General features: G+C 46.8%; 1 pseudogene; it reads left to right on the top strand.

Moving 5' to 3' along the window:
- Positions 1 to 444: 444 nt before the first annotated feature.
- LOC135538135 (probable E3 ubiquitin-protein ligase HERC1) lies at positions 445 to 16180 on the top strand (annotated as a pseudogene).
- The last annotated feature ends 204 nt before the right edge of the window (positions 16181 to 16384 follow it).

Genomic DNA, 16384 nt, shown 5'->3' with positions numbered 1-16384 from the left:
GCAGGCTATGACTGCTGTGCTGATGTGTACCTGCTGATTGGTCCGCTGGTGTAAATAAGCCTATCCTGTGAGAACTGAGAGTATCTGTGGCAGGAGCACATGTAGGTCTATGTTTACTACTGTTAACCTGTGTAATTGGAATGATCTGAAACGTTTACACCTAGGTCGTTGGGGAATATGCCATGACATGGTTACTTCCAGCAAAATTAGGTCATTACATTGGCTCCATGGATTAGGCCGACAGCATGTTGGTAAATCTTCCCCCGAGGAGTATTGGGGATTGCCATCTGTAGTAATTGGAGCGCAGTGTTCGGCTAGCTAACTGTTTTACAAGTCATACATCATATCAATGGGTCTAGTTGGAGTTCTGAGGACATGTTGGAGTTCCGAGGACAGACATGTTGGAGTTCCGAGGACAGACATGTTGGAGTTCCGAGGACAGACATGTCGGAGTTCCGAGGACAGACATGTCGGAGTTCCGAGGACATGTCGGAGTTCCGAGGACAGACATGTCGGAGTTCCGAGGACATGTTGGAGTTCCGAGGACAGACATGTCGGAGTTCCGAGGACGGACATGTCGGAGTTCCGAGGACGGACATGTCGGAGTTCCGAGGACGGACATGTCGGAGTTCCGAGGACAGACATGTTGGAGTTCCGAGGATGTTAGGTCTATAGCGTAGTTCCAGAAGCAGAATGTATTCAGTGTGATCAACAGTTTGCTGTGATCACATTGTCCTGCACGGATGTGATCACTGTAAGGTAGTTGTTTCATTGACACACTAGTTTCAGCGGCTTGTTTCATTTCCTGTTGTGAAATTAATTGTTCCTCTCAGGGCAACCAAACAGTGTCGTCTCGCCCTCGATGGTAGTGGTCCATCCTGTCCTTATTGGCACCTTCTTCTATTGGCACCTTCTTCTTCTCACAGCCACCATATCAAATGACTAATAGACTGTCAGCTGTAACAAAGCCCCATTCCTGTCCTGAGTTGTGAGGACTATCTGTCAGCTGTAACAAACAGTGTTGTCTCGCCCTCGATGGTCTGGTCCATCCTGTCCTTATCAGCTGTAACAATTGGCTTCTTCTTCTCCCTTCTCTTGTTATTTTCTGTCCTGATGGTCTAATATCTTCTATCAGCTGTAACAAAGCCCCATCTCCTGTCCTGATGGTCTAATATTGTCAGCTGTAACAAAGCCCCATCTCCTGTCCTGATGGTCTAATATCTTCTATCAGCTGTAACAAAATATCCTCTGTCATCTTCTATCAGCTGTAACAAAGCCCCATCTCCTGTCCTGATGGTCTAATATCCTCTGTCAGCTGTAACAAAGCCCCATCTCCTGTCCTGATGGTCTAATATCTTCTGTCAGCTGTAACAAAGCCCCATCTCCTGTCCTGACGGTCTAATATCTTCTGTCAGCTGTAACAAAGCCCCATCTCCTGTCCTGATGGTCTAATATCTTCTATCAGCTGTAACAAAGCCCCATCTCCTGTCCTGATGGTCTAATATCTTCTATCAGCTGTAACAAAGCCCCATCTCCTGTCCTGAGCTGTAACAAAGCCCCATCTCCTGTCTAATATCTTCTATCAGCTGTAACAAAGCCCCATCTCCTGTCCTGACAGTCTAATATCTTCTATCAGCTGTAACAAAGCCCCATCTCCTGTCCTGACGGTCTAATATCTTCTATCAGCTGTAACAAAGCCCCATCTCCTGTCCTGACGGTCTAATATCTTCTATCAGCTGTAACAAAGCCCCATCTCCTGTCCTGACGGTCTAATATCTTCTGTCAGCTGTAACAAAGCCCCATCTCCTGTCCTGTAACAAAGCCCCATCTCCTGTCCTGACGGTCTAATATCTTCTATCAGCTGTAACAAAGCCCCATCTCCTGTCCTGACGGTCTAATATCTTCTGTCAGCTGTAACAAAGCCCCATCTCCTGTCCTGACAGTCTAATATCTTCTGTCAGCTGTAACAAAGCCCCATCTCCCCCATCTCTTCTGTCCTGCCCCATCTCCTGTCCTGATGGTCTAATATCTTCTGTCAGCTGTAACAAAGCCCCATCTCCTGTCCTGATGGTCTAATATCTTCTGTCAGCTGTAACAAAGCCCCATCTCCTGTCCTGATGGTCTAATATCTTCTGTCAGCTGTAACAAAGCCCCATCTCCTGTCCTGACGGTCTAATATCTTCTGTCAGCTGTAACAAAGCCCCATCTCCTGTCCTGATGGTCTAATATCTTCTATCTAACAAAGCCCCATCTCCTGTCAGTCTAATATCTTCTCAGCTGTAACAAAGCCCCATCTCCTGTCCTGATGGTCTAATATCTTCTGTCAGCTGTAACAAAGCCCCAGCTGTCTAATAAGCTGTAAAGCCCCATCTCCTGTCCTGGTGGTCTAATATCTTCTATCAGCTGTAACAAAGCCCCATCTCCTGTCCTGATGGTCTAATATCTTCTGTCAGCTGTAACAAAGCCCCATCTCCTGTCCTGACGGTCTAATATCTTCTATCAGCTGTAACAAAGCCCCATCTCCTGTCCTGATGGTCTAATATCTCTCCTCTGTCTATCTGTCTGGTTGATGTCTATATGTCATGTTTTGGAGGACGCATGGCTCTCGACCTTTGCCTCTTTAGAGTCCGTATGGGAGTTGTACTAGCGATTGGATAACACGAAATTGTGGAGAAAAGGGGGTTGAAAAGTTTACAAAAAAATAACTGAAATATCATATTTACTTAAGTATTCAGACCCTTCACTCAGTACTTTGTTGAAGCACCTTTGGCAGCGATTACAGCATTGAGTCTTCTTGGGTATGACGCTACAAGCTTGGCACATCTGTATTTGGGAAGTTTCTCCCATTCTTCTCTGCAGATCCTCTCAAGCTCTGTCAGGTTGGATGGGGAGCATCCCTGCACAGCTATTTTCAGGTCTCTCCAGAGATGTTCGATCTGGTTCAAGTCCAGACTCTGGCAGGGCCACTCCAGGACATTCAGAGACTTGTCCTGAAGCCACTCCTGCGATGTCTTGGCTGTGTGCTTAGGGTCGTTGTCCTGTTAGAAGGTGAACCTTGGGCCCTGTCTGAGGTCCTGAGCGCTCTAGAGCAGGTTTTTAGGTTTTCCTAAAAATATTTCACCTTTTTATTTAACTTGGCAAGTCAGTTAAGAATGAATTCTTATTTAAAATGATGGCCTACCAAAAGGCAAAAGGCCTCCTGCAGGGATGTGGGCTGGGATTTAAAAAAAATAAAAATAATATAGGACAAAACACACATCACGACGAGACAACACAACACTACATAAGTAGAGACCTATGACAACAACATAGCATGGCAGCAACACATGACAACACAGCATGTTAGCAACATGACAACAACATGTTAGCAACACAACATGACAACAACATAGCATGGCGGCAACACATGACAACACAGCATGTTAGCAACATGACAACAACATGTTAGCAACACAACATGACAACAACATAGCATGGCGGCAACACATGACAACACAGCATGTTAGCAACATGACAACAACATGTTAGCAACACAACATGACAACAACATGTTAGTAACACATGACAACAACATGGTAGCAACACAACATGACAACAACATGGCAGCAACACAACATGACAACAACATGGTAGCAACACAACATGACAACAACATGGTAGCAACACAACATGACAACACAGCATGTTAGCAACACAACATGGCAGCAACACAACATGACAACAACATGGTAGCAACACATGACAACAACATGGTAGCAACACAACATGACAACAACATGGTAGCAACACAACATGACAACACAGCATGTTAGCAACACAACATGACAACAACATGGTAGCAACACAACATGACAACCACATGGTAGCAACACATGTTGCTGCACAAAACAGGGTACAAACATTATTGGGCACAGACAACAGCACAACGGGCAAGAAGGTAGAGACAACAATACATCACGCAAAGCAGCCACAACTGTCAGTAAGAGTGTCCATCATGACGAGTCTCCCAGTCCCTGCCGCTGAAAAACATCCCCACAGCATGATGCTGCCACCACCATGCTTCACCGTAGTGATGGTGCCACCACCATGCTTCACCGTAGTGATGGTGCCACCACCATGCTTCACCGTAGTGATGCTGCCACCACCATGCTTCACCGTAGTGATGGTGTCAGGTTTCCTCCAGACGTGACGCTTGGCATTCAGGCCAAAGCGTTCAATCTTGGAACTCTGGAGCTCTGTCAGTGACCATTAGGTTCTTGGTCAACCCCCTGTCCAAGGCCCTTCTCCTCCGATTGCTCAGTTTGGCCGGGCGGACAGCTCTAGGAAGAATCTTGGTGGTTCCTAACTTCTTCCATTTAACAATGATGGAGGCCACTGTGTTCTTGGGGACCTTCAATGCTGCAGCCATTTTTTGGTACCTTTCCCCAGATCTGTGCCTCGACACAATCCTGTCTCTGAGCTCTACGGACAATTCCTTTGACCTCATGGCTTGGTTTTTGCTCTGACATGCACTGTCAACTGTGGGACCTTATATAGACAGGTGTGTACCTTTCCAAATCATGTCCAATCAATTGAATTTACCACAGGTGGACTCCAATCAAGTTGTAGAAAACTTCTCAAAGGTGATCAATGGAAACAGGATGCAACTGTGCTCAATTTCAAGGCTCATAGCAAAGGGTCTGAATACTTTTTTTGTCATTATGTGTGTAGATTGAGGACGTGTTTTTTTATTTAATACATTTTAGTATAAGGCTGTAAACGTAACAAAATGTGGAAAAAGTTAAGGGGTCTGAATACTTTTCTCTGTATATCTGACTGTCTGGTTGATGTTAATATATCTGTCTGTCTGGTTGATGTTAACATGTCTCTGTCTGTCTGGTTGATGTTAATATATCTCTGTCTGTCTGGTTGATGTTAATATATCTCTGTCTGTCTGGTTGATGTTAATATGTCTCTGTCTGTCTGGTTGATGTTAATATATCTCTGTCTGTCTGGTTGATGTTAATATATCTCTGTCTGTCTGGTTGATGTTAATATATCTCTGTCTGTCTGGTTGATGTTATATATCTCTGTCTGTCTGGTTGATGTTAATATATCTCTGTCTGTCTGGTTGATGTTAATATATCTCTGTCTGTCTGGTTGATGTTAATATATCTCTGTCTGTCTGGTTGATGTTAATATATCTCTGTCTGTCTGGTTGATGTTAATATATCTCTGTCTGTCTGGTTGATGTTAATATATCTCTGTCTGTCTGGTTGATGTTAATATATCTCTGTCTGTCTGGTTGATGTTAATATATCTCTGTCTGTCTGGTTGATGTTAATATATCTCTGTCTGTCTGGTTGATGTTAATATATCTCTGTCTGTCTGGTTGATGTTAATATATCTCTGTCTGTCTGGTTGATGTTAATATATCTCTGTCTGTCTGGTTGATGTTAATATATCTCTCCTCTGTCTGTCTGGTTGATGTTAATATATCTCTGTCTGTCTGGTTGATGTTAATATATCTCTGTCTGTCTGGTTGATGTTAATATATCTCTGTCTGTCTGGTTGATGTTAACATGTCTCTGTCTGTCTGGTTGATGTTAATATATCTCTGTCTGTCTGGTTGATGTTAATATATCTCTGTCTGTCTGGTTGATGTTAATATATCTCTGTCTGTCTGGTTGATGTTAACATATCTCTGTCTGTCTGGTTGATGTTAACATGTCTCTGTCTGTCTGGTTGATGTTAATATATCTCTGTCTGTCTGGTTGATGTTAATATATCTCTGTTGTCTGGTTGATGTTTCCCTCTGTCTGTCTGGTTGATGTTAACATATCTCTGTCTGTCTGGTTAATGTTAATATACATCTGGTGATGTCTGGTTGATGCTTAAATGGCTGGAGCACCTGTCTGTCTGGATTGATGTTAATATATCTCACGTCTGTCTGGTTGATGTTAATATATCTCTGTCTGTCTGCTCACCAACAAAAGGTGGTCGTCCTTCCCCAGCAGGTGGGAGCAGAATGAGATTGAGTTAATGTCTGTGTACCAAATGGAACTGGCTTCTCTGTGTAGAGGCCATATCGCGACACAGCCAATACTTTATGTCTGCATATGCGCAGAAATGTCGTTTTGTCTGTCTATGTCATCGCTAAACCACAGTGCCAGTTTGTTTATACTATCATGCCAACTCCTTGTCAGTCTCTGTCATGACCAACATCTGTTTGGTCCTGAGCACAAACAGATCTGGGATCAGAATAAAAGGTTTATGGAGGTTGACAGTGAAAACATCACATAGCTCTAAACACATCATCACAACACACACTACATAGGCCTAATATCAATGCTGTGTCCTTAGGTGTTGTGTCTGAGGGACCCCAGCTGCCAGATATAGTCCCTGTCCTGTCAGGGACACTACCTCGACGCACTCCTCAGCAGCCAGATGGCGTTGGCCAAGATGGTGTGTTCCGACTCTCCCTTCTGCCTCCGCTCTCCGCAAACGCCTGCTGGTCCTCCAGAGGATCTTCTTCGCTCTGTCCAACAAGTACCACGACAAGGGCAAAGTCAAGCAGCAGCATGTCGCCCGACAACAACTCCGGATCGTCCGACCTGCACTCTGTCTGGTTGATGTTAATATATCTCTGTCTGTCTGGTTGATGCACCGATGCTCTGATCGAGATGGGGTTAATAACGGGCCTTGTCTGCTGGTTCTGCTCTGCTCCGTCAGAGCTGGATGATGCCGCCTATGCCCGGCCCCGGAGGACTCCCTCTGCAATGACGTCATCCACACGGCCATGGACGTGGTCCCCCTGTCCTCCCAGGACCCTGGCCAAGCAGAGTAAGATCCCCCATGGGTCTGGACTGCCTGACCCAGGTCACCGCTTTCCAAAGGGAGTGACCATGCCAAACTCCGGGGCGGACGTCCTGGGTGGAGGCTGGCGTCGGAGCTGTTGCTGGGCCTGGCTGCCCAGAGGGGCTCCCTGAGGTACCTTCTGGAGTGGGTGGAGATGGCCCTGGTGGCGTCCGCCGTGGTCAGCACCATGAGGCGTGTCTGCTGAACCAGGAAGTGTCTGCTGAACCAGGAAGGCCTGATTGGATACGACTGCTTCATGAACATCCTCATGCAGATGAGACGTTCCCTGGTAAGCGTCCTATAAACAACCAATCAAATCTATTCATAAAGCCCTTTTTTTTTTACATCAGCTGATGTCTCTGTGTACAGAAACCCAGCCTTAAATCCCCAAACAGCAAAGCAGTGCAGATGTCTGCATTGGCTAGAAGAAAAACTCCCGAGACACACTTTATTGTTCATGATTTGCCACAGTTCCAGTTTGTGTTCTATAGGTCTCTTGTGCTCTTTGTATGACCAGATGGCAATGTATTCCTTGGTCTCCCAGCACTTATTCTCATGGCCTCTTGATTGATTATGAATAAAAGGTTTATGGTCACCTTTCTCCATATGCAGTGTAACATGGCCACATGTCTCTGTGGCTGACTGTGTATCTGCTGTCTCCCTCTATGTCTCTGTGGCTGACTGTGTATCTGTTGTCTCCCTATATGTCTCTGTGGCTGACTGTGTATCTGCTGTCTCCCTATATGTCTCTGTGGCTGACTGTGTATCTGCTGTCTCCCCACATGTCTCTGTGGCTGACTGTGTATCTGCTGTCTCCCTCTATGTCTCTGTGGCTGACTGTGTATCTGTTGTCTCCCAACATGTCTCTGTGGCTGACTGTGTATCTGCTGTCTCGCCCGACATGTCTCTGTGGCTGACTGTGTATCTGCTGTCTCCCTATATGTCTCTGTGGCTGACTGTGTATCTGCTGTCCCTATATGTCTCTGTGGCTGACTGTGTATCTGCTGTCTCCCTATATGTCTCTGTGGCTGACTGTGTATCTGCTGTCTCCCTATGTGTCTCTGTGGCTGACTGTGTATCTGCTGTCTCCCTATATGTCTCTGTGGCTGACTGTGTATCTGATGTCTCCCTATGTGTCTCTGTGGCTGACTGTGTATCTGCTGTCTCCCTAGAAACCCAGCCTTAAAACCCCCAATGTCTCTGTGGCTGACTGTGTATCTGCTGTCTCCCTATATGTCTCTGTGGCTGACTGTGTATCTGCTGTCTCCCATATGTCTCTGTGGCTGACTGTGTATCTGCTGTCTCCCTATATGTCTCTCCCTGACTGTGTATCTGCTGTCTCCCTATATGTCTCTGTGGCTGACTGTGTATCCCTGTCTCCGCTATATGTCTCTGTGGCTGACTGTGTATCTGCTGTCTCCCATATGTCTCTGTGGCTGACTGTGTCCTGTCTCCCTATATGTCTCTGTGGCTGACTGTGTATCTGCTGTCTCCCTATATGTCTCTGTGGCTGACTGTTTATCTGCTGTCCCACATGTCTCTGTGGCTGACTGTGTATCTGCTGTCTCCCTATATGTCTCTGTGGCTGACTGTGTATCTCTGTCACCCTATATGTCTCTGTGGCTGACTGTGTATCTGCTGTCTCCCTATATGTCTCTGTGGCTGACTGTGTATCTGCTGTCTCCCCACATGTCTCTGTGGCTGACTGTGTATCTGCTGTCTCCCTATATGTCTCTGTGGCTGACTGTGTATCTGCTGTCTCCTATATGTCTCTGTGGCTGACTGTGTATCTGCTGTCTCCCTATATGTCTCTGTGGCTGACTGTGTATCTGCTGTCTCCCTATGTGTCTCTGTGGCTGACTGTGTATCTGCTGTCTCCCTATATGTCTCTGTGGCTAACTGTGTATCTGCTGTCTCCCTATGATGTCTCTGTGGCTGACTGTGTATCTGCTGTCTCCCTATATGTCTCTGTGGCTGACTGTGTATCTGCTGACCAGACATGTCTCTGTGGCTGACTGTGTATCTCTGTCTCCCTATATGTCTCTGTGGCTGACTGAGTATCCTGTCTGACATGTCTCTGTGGCTGACTGTGTATCTGCTGTCTCCCCACATGTCTCTGTGGCTGACTGTGTATCTGCTGTCTCCTATATGTCTCTGTGGCTGACTGTGTATCTGCTGTCTCCCTACATGTCTCTGTGGCTGACTGTGTATCTGCTGTCTCCCTATATGTCTCTGTGGCTGACTGTGTATCTGATGTCTCCCTATATGTCTCTGTGGCTGACTGTGTATCTGCTGTCTCCCTATGTGTCTCTGTGGCTGACTGTGTATCTGCTGTCTCCCTACTATGTGTCTCTGTGCAGCTGACTGTGTATCTGCTGTCTCCCTACATGTCTCTGTGGCTGACTGTGTATCTGCTGTCTCCCTATGTGTCTCTGTGGCTGACTGTGTATCTGCTGTCTCCCTATATGTCTCTGTGGCTGACTGTGTATCTGCTGTCTCCCTCTATGTCTCTGTGGCTGACTGTGTATCTGCTGTCTCCCTATATGTCTCTGTGGCTGACTGTGTATCTGCTGTCTCCCTATATGTCTCTGTGGCTGACTGTGTATCTGCTGTCTCCCTATATGTCTCTGTGGCTGACTGTGTATCTGCTGTCTCCCTACATGTCTCTGTGGCTGACTGTGTATCTGATCTGTCTCCCTACTCTGTCTCTGCAGCTGACTGTGTATCTGCTGTCTCCCTATATGTCTCTGTGGCTGACTGTGTATCTGCTGTCTCCCCACATGTCTCTGTGGCTGACTGTGTATCTGCTGTCTCCCCACATGTCTCTGTGGCTGACTGTGTATCTGCTGTCTCCCTATGTGTCTCTGTGGCTGACTGTGTATCTGCTGTCTCCCTATATGTCTCTGTGGCTGACTGTGTATCTGCTGTCTCCCTATATGTCTCTGTGGCTGACTGTGTATCTGCTGTCTCCCTATATGTCTCTGTGGCTGACTGTGTATCTGCTGTCTCCCCACATGTCTCTGTGGCTGACTGTGTATCTGCTGTCTCCCTATATGTCTCTGTGGCTGACTGTGTATCTGCTGTCTCCCTATATGTCTCTGTGGCTGACTGTGTATCTGCTGTCTCCCTATATGTCTCTGTGGCTGACTGTGTATCTGCTGTCTCCCTATGTGTCTCTGTGGCTGACTGAGTATCTGCTGTCTCCCTATATGTCTCTGTGGCTGACTGTGTATCTGCTGTCTCCCTATGTGTCTCTGTGGCTGACTGTGTATCTGCTGTCTCCCTATATGTCTCTGTGGCTGACTGTGTATCTGCTGTCTCCCTATGTGTCTCTGTGGCTGACTGTGTATCTGATGTCCCCTGACTCTCGACCAGGGCTCGTCAGCAGACAGGAGCCAGTGGAGGGAACCGACGCGGACATCAGATGGTCTGTGCTCTTTGTATGAAGCAGCTCTCTGTCTGTTCGAAGAGGTAAAATATCGACTCAAATAACAGGTTTTTTTACAGGCCAATTTACATTAAAAAAAAAATAAAAAAAATTGTCTTCTGAAAAGCTTGTATACTGCTTATAAATGCGATATGTATGGGTTACGAAGGTTTACATGTAGGCAGGTAGCCTTCACAAGTTAAGCACTACTTCCTCCCAGGTGTGCAGGATGGCGTCAGACTACTCCCGTACCTGTGCCAGCCCAGACAGCCTCCAGACCGGCGAGGCTCCCATGTTGTCAGAGACGTGCGAGGTGTACGTCTGGGGCAGTAACAGCTCCCACCAGCTGGTGGAGGGAGCACAGGAGAAGATCCTCCAGCCCAAGTTGGCACCCAGCTTCGCCGACGCACAGACGGTAAGAGACCACAGGTCTCCAAAGGTGTGTGTGTGTGTGTGTCATTTCCTGTTTTTGTCTCTTTTTTAATTTTTTTAATTAAAGCCAGTGGTTCTCGATGCTCTTCTCGGGTGAACCTCCAGACGTTTCACAATTCAGTTTTGTCCTTGAATTAGGTCACCTGATCTGATCAAGGACTTGATGATTAGTTGATGATTAGTTGATGATTTGTTGATGATTAGTTGATGATTAGTTGATGATTAGTTGAATCAGGTGGGATAGCTCTGAATTAGTTAAAATATATGGAAGGGCTCGTGGGGGGCCCAGAGGTTTGACAACCACTGGTTTATAAGGAAAGCTGATTCCCCTCAGTATTACGTCTCTAGAGAAGTTAGCTAGTGTAGCCTAGTTCTGAGAGGAGACCTTAAAGAAGAGACAAGGTGAAAATACATTGGAGCGTGAAGAGTGGCTTTCATGGATTAAAAAGTAAAGGTTGCTCTGTGCTTCCCATCTTCTGTTCCCAAATCATGGTTGGTTATTGAGATATTACATTAAGCTTGCGCGGTATTCGGATTGTCATACCTTCAAGCCGACCTTGTGCCATACCGGGATATTCGATAAAATCGGCAATGAACAAAATGGGCACAATTTTCAAACCCCACTGAGCTTCTGTAACCCGAAAGGTTAGCAATGCTAACAAGTACATTTAAAAATCCCATAGAGAATGCTAACCAAATGCTAACGAGTGCATTGTGAACATTTTATACAGTATTTGACATGGACAGACGTCCTAGCTCATAAAGTTACGCAAAAATGGTACTCACAGTTTGCTGCACGCACAAAACATATATTAGACAGAAAGGGAAAGGGGGATACCTAGCCATTTGTACAACTGAATACCTTCAACTGAAATGTTTTCTAAGGGATTTAACCCAACTCCTCTGAATCAGAGAGGGGGGGGGGGGGGCTGCCATAATCAACATCCACGTCATCTCTTGATTCTCTGCTGTTACCAAGAGAAGCTTGATTGTAGAAGAAACTAACCGCTTAGCTAGATAGCTAACTAGCTACTAAATTAGCAAACCAAATGCACAGAGCATTGAGCACATTTCATGTTAACTTAATAGTTAACATAATAATAACACAGTTAACTTAATAATTATAAGATATCTAGCTGGAAAACGTTTAGTTGTGAATTACATACTGCAACGAGATAGCCTGGCGAGTGACTCACAAGCAATGATGGTTATAAACCCTGGATGACTGACATGGGGTGCTGTATTGAAGCCACAGGGCAGCCATCTTGGTACTCCTCCTCCGTTGTAAAAAAAAAAGATTGTATAGCGGTAGAAATGCATTTATAAATGTATTTTTTTTCATTTTTGTCACATTTATTCCATTACAGACACCTTAATGCATACTTTTAACATTAAAAGTTTTGAATAAAATAAAAATATATTTTTTTGTAGAGGGCTAATGTTACTGTCTCCAATACAACAGAAAAATACTTAAATACACATGTCGTTTTGTCCTTTGAAACATTTAATTGAAATACTGTATAGTTCTATCCATTCCTATGGACGACTGCTCCTACTGGGGAGAACCAATATGGCCGACCGGTGGTTTCAAAGCCCCTCAATGGCCAGTACATAGTATCAGCAATCCAGGGTTAATATCCATGATTGCTCACAAGGCTCCTGGTGTCACGTTCATCATAACGAGGAGACCAAGGCGCAGCGTGATTAGAATACATTCTTCTATTAATTAAACAAAGAACACTTAAACAAACTAACAAACCGAACGTGAAGCTACAAAAGAAAGTGCTGACAGGCAACTACATATAGACAATAACCCACAAAATGCCCAAGGAATATGGCTGCCTAAATATGGTCCCCAATCAGAGACAACGATAAACAGCTGCCTCTGATTGGGAGCCAATCTAGGCAACCATAGACATAGAAACACCTAGATATACAACAAACCCCTAGACATACAAAACCCCCTAGACAATACAAAAACTACACAAACCACCCTCGTCACACCCTGACCTGACTAAAATAATAAAGAAAACAAAGATAACTAAGGTCAGTGCGTGTCACTGGGTCTCTGGTCGTTGTGTGCTTGTCACCAAACAGCACGTGACTGGGGACTACCGGTAAGCTTCATAATGGATAATGATGTGACAGGTGATATTAAGAACACGGTCTTCTTTATCTCCTAACATATTATTACACCTGTCGACTGCAGGTATTTAACTTAAAAAGTAGCTTCTACATTTTTAAAAATGTATTTACAGTTTTTTATTAAACATTGAATAAATCATTTCTATGGTATTTCCAAATACCCCGGTATACGGTATACCTTCCAAGTGTAACCATGGCTAGCTTCTTCCAAGTGTAACCAGTGTGAAATGGCTAGCTAGTTATACCAACCTATCAGCATATCGTCCAAGTGTAACCAGTGTGAACTGGCTAGCTAGTTATACCAATCTATCAGCATATCGTCCAAGTGTAACCAGTGTGAAATGGCTAGCTAGTTATACCAACCTATCAGCATATCGTCCAAGTGTAACCAGTGTGAAATGGCTAGCTAGTTATACCAACCTATCAGCATATCGTCCAAGTGTAACCAGTGTGAAATGGCTAGCTAGTTATACCAACCTATCAGCATATCGTCCAAGTGTAACCAGTGTGAAATGGCTAGCTAGTTATACTAGCCTAACAGCATACCGTCCAAGTGTAACCAGTGTGAAATGGTTAGCTAGTTATACCAACCTATCAGCATATCGTCCAAGTGTAACCAGTGTGAAATGGCTAGCTAGTTATACCAACCTATCAGCATATCGTCCAAGTGTAACCAGTGTGAAATGGCTAGCTAGTTATACTAACCTATCAGCATATCGTCCAAGTGTAACCAGTGTGAAATGGCTAGCTAGTTATACTAACCTATCAGCATATCGTCCAAGTGTAACCAGTGTGAAATGGCTAGCTAGTTATACTAACCTATCGGCATATCGTCAAGTGTAATAGTGTGAATGCCTTAAAACCAGTTATACCAACCTATAACGCATGGTCAATGCCCATTGACAAGTGTGAATCCTAAACCCTGTGCTGTCTGTCTGTGTCAGATTGAGGCAGGCCAATATTGCACCTTCGTCATCTCTTCTGACGGCTCTGTCAGAGCCTGTGGGAAAGGCAGCTACGGCAGATTGGGTCTGGGAGACTCCAACAACCAATCGTCTCTCAAGAAGCTGACCTTTGAACCTCACCGCGCCATCAAAAAGGTGACGTCTTCGAAGGGGTCGGACGGACACACGCTGGCCTTCACCACGGAGGGAGAGGTGTTCAGTTGGGGAGATGGGGACTACGGGAAGTTGGGGCATGGGAACAGCTCCACACAGAAGTACCCCAAACTCATCCAGGGACCTCTGCAGGGAAAGGTAGGACTCAGACCACCACAGCCCCCAGACCACCACAGCACCCAGACCACCACATCCCCCGGACCACCACAGCCCCTGGACCACCACAGCCCCTAGACCACCACAGCCCCCAGACCACCACAGCCCCTAGACCACCACAGCCCCTAGACCACCACAGCCCCTGGACCACCACAGCCCCCAGACCACCACAGCCCCCCAGACCATCCACACCCTGCAGGGACCACCACAGCCCCCAGACCACCACAGCCCCCAGACCACCACAGCCCCCAGACCACCACAGCCCCCAGACCACCACAGCCCCTAGACCACCACAGCCCCCAGACCACCACAGCCCCCAGACCACCACAGCCCCCAGACCACCACAGCCCCAGACCACCACATCCCCAGACCACCACAGCCCCAGACCACCACAGCCCCTAGACCACCACAGCCCCCCAGACCACCACAGCCCCCAGACCACCACAGCCCCTAGACCACCACAGCCCCCAGACCACCACAGCCCCCAGACCACCACAGCCCCAGACCACCACAGCCCCCAGACCACCACAGCCCCCAGACCACCACAGCCCCCAGACCACCACAGCCCCCAGACCACCACATCCCCCAGACCACCACATCCCGCAGACCACCACAGCCCCCAGACCACCACAGCCCCCAGACCACCACAGCCCCCAGACCACCACAGCCCATAGACCACCACAGCCCCTAGACCACCACAGCCCCCAGACCACCACAGCCCCCAGACCACCACAGCCCCTAGACCACCACAGCCCCCAGACCACCACAGCCCCCAGACCACCACAGACCACCACAGCACCCAGACCACCACAGCCCCCAGACCACCACAGCACCCAGACCACCACAGCCCCCAGACCACCACAGCCCCCAGACCTCCACAGCCCCAAGACCACCACAGGCCCTAGACCACCACAGGCCCTAGACCACCACATCCCCCAGACCACCACATCCCCCAGACCACCACAGCCCCCAGACCACCACAGCCCCCAGACCACCACAGCCCCTAGACCACCACAGGCCCTAGACCACCACAGCCCCCAGACCACCACAGCCCCTAGACCACCACAGCCCCTAGACCTCCACAGCCCCTAGACCACCACAGCCCCCAGACCACCACAGCCCCCAGACCACCACAGCCCCCAGACCACCACAGCCCCCCAGACCACCACAGCCCCAAAACCACCACAGCCCATAGACCACCACAGCCCCCCAGACCACCACAGCCCCAAGACCACCACAGCCCTCAGACCACCACAACCCATAGACCACCACAGAAAGCAACTGTGTGTTGTTTGTCATGACTTAATGAGATAATTCACCAAAAACAAAATGGTGCTTTACCAATAGAGATGTGTTGAGTGTTATGTAAGGGATAATCAACCAGGGACTATGTCTTCTATAATAATAATAATAATAATAATAATATAATATAAAAATAATGAACAACGTGGGAAGGTGTGCTTCCACGACACGTCAGCTGACTTCCACGGAGTCACGTTATCTTCCAGAGAACACAGTAGAGCCCCTCGTTGAGTTTATATCCCCTTTCATACCAAGCCTATAATTGAACACATTTGCCAGGTAGCGATGTGTTTATCATACACTTGAAACAGTGAGGCAAGTTTACAGTAGTTGCCTCGGAAACCAAACAGACTCGTTCGCTTAGCCAACCCGAACCACCAGTCCTCGTTTGCTATTATGAAAATCTTAATTCAACACTGCCAATAATTCCACTTTTCACTTTCAAAAGCTGCTGAAACATCTTAGAATGAACTATAGTCATTTAATTATCCCGGGCATTATAGGATACATAATGCATGCTCTAGAAAAGCCCTTCACGAGCCAATCAGAAACGGGGTTTCAACAATGCCATGGTATAATAATGTGTCATTTCGTTAAACAAGTATGTTTTAGTGTGTTTGTCCTCATGTCTCAATGCTGAATGTTGTTGGGCCAGGTGGTGGTGTGTGTGTCAGCGGGCTACCGACACAGTGCAGCGGTCAGTGAGGATGGAGAGCTCTACACGTGGGGTGAAGGAGACTTCGGGAGATTAGGTAAATATTAGCACTATGCCGCTCTGTACCATCACTCATTCATATATCTTTATGTACATATTCTTTATCCCCTTACACTGTGTATAAGACAGTAGTTTTGGAATTGTTAGTTAGATTACTTGTTGGTTATTACTGCATTGTCGGAACTAGAAGCACAAGCATTTCGCTACACTCGCATTAACATCTGCTAACCATGTGTATGTGACAAATAACAT

The sequence above is a fragment of the Oncorhynchus masou genome, unplaced genomic scaffold, assembly GCF_036934945.1.
Source record: "Oncorhynchus masou masou isolate Uvic2021 unplaced genomic scaffold, UVic_Omas_1.1 unplaced_scaffold_916, whole genome shotgun sequence".
Lineage (NCBI taxonomy): Eukaryota > Metazoa > Chordata > Actinopteri > Salmoniformes > Salmonidae > Oncorhynchus > Oncorhynchus masou.
This window is presented reverse-complemented; position numbering and strand designations above follow the sequence as displayed.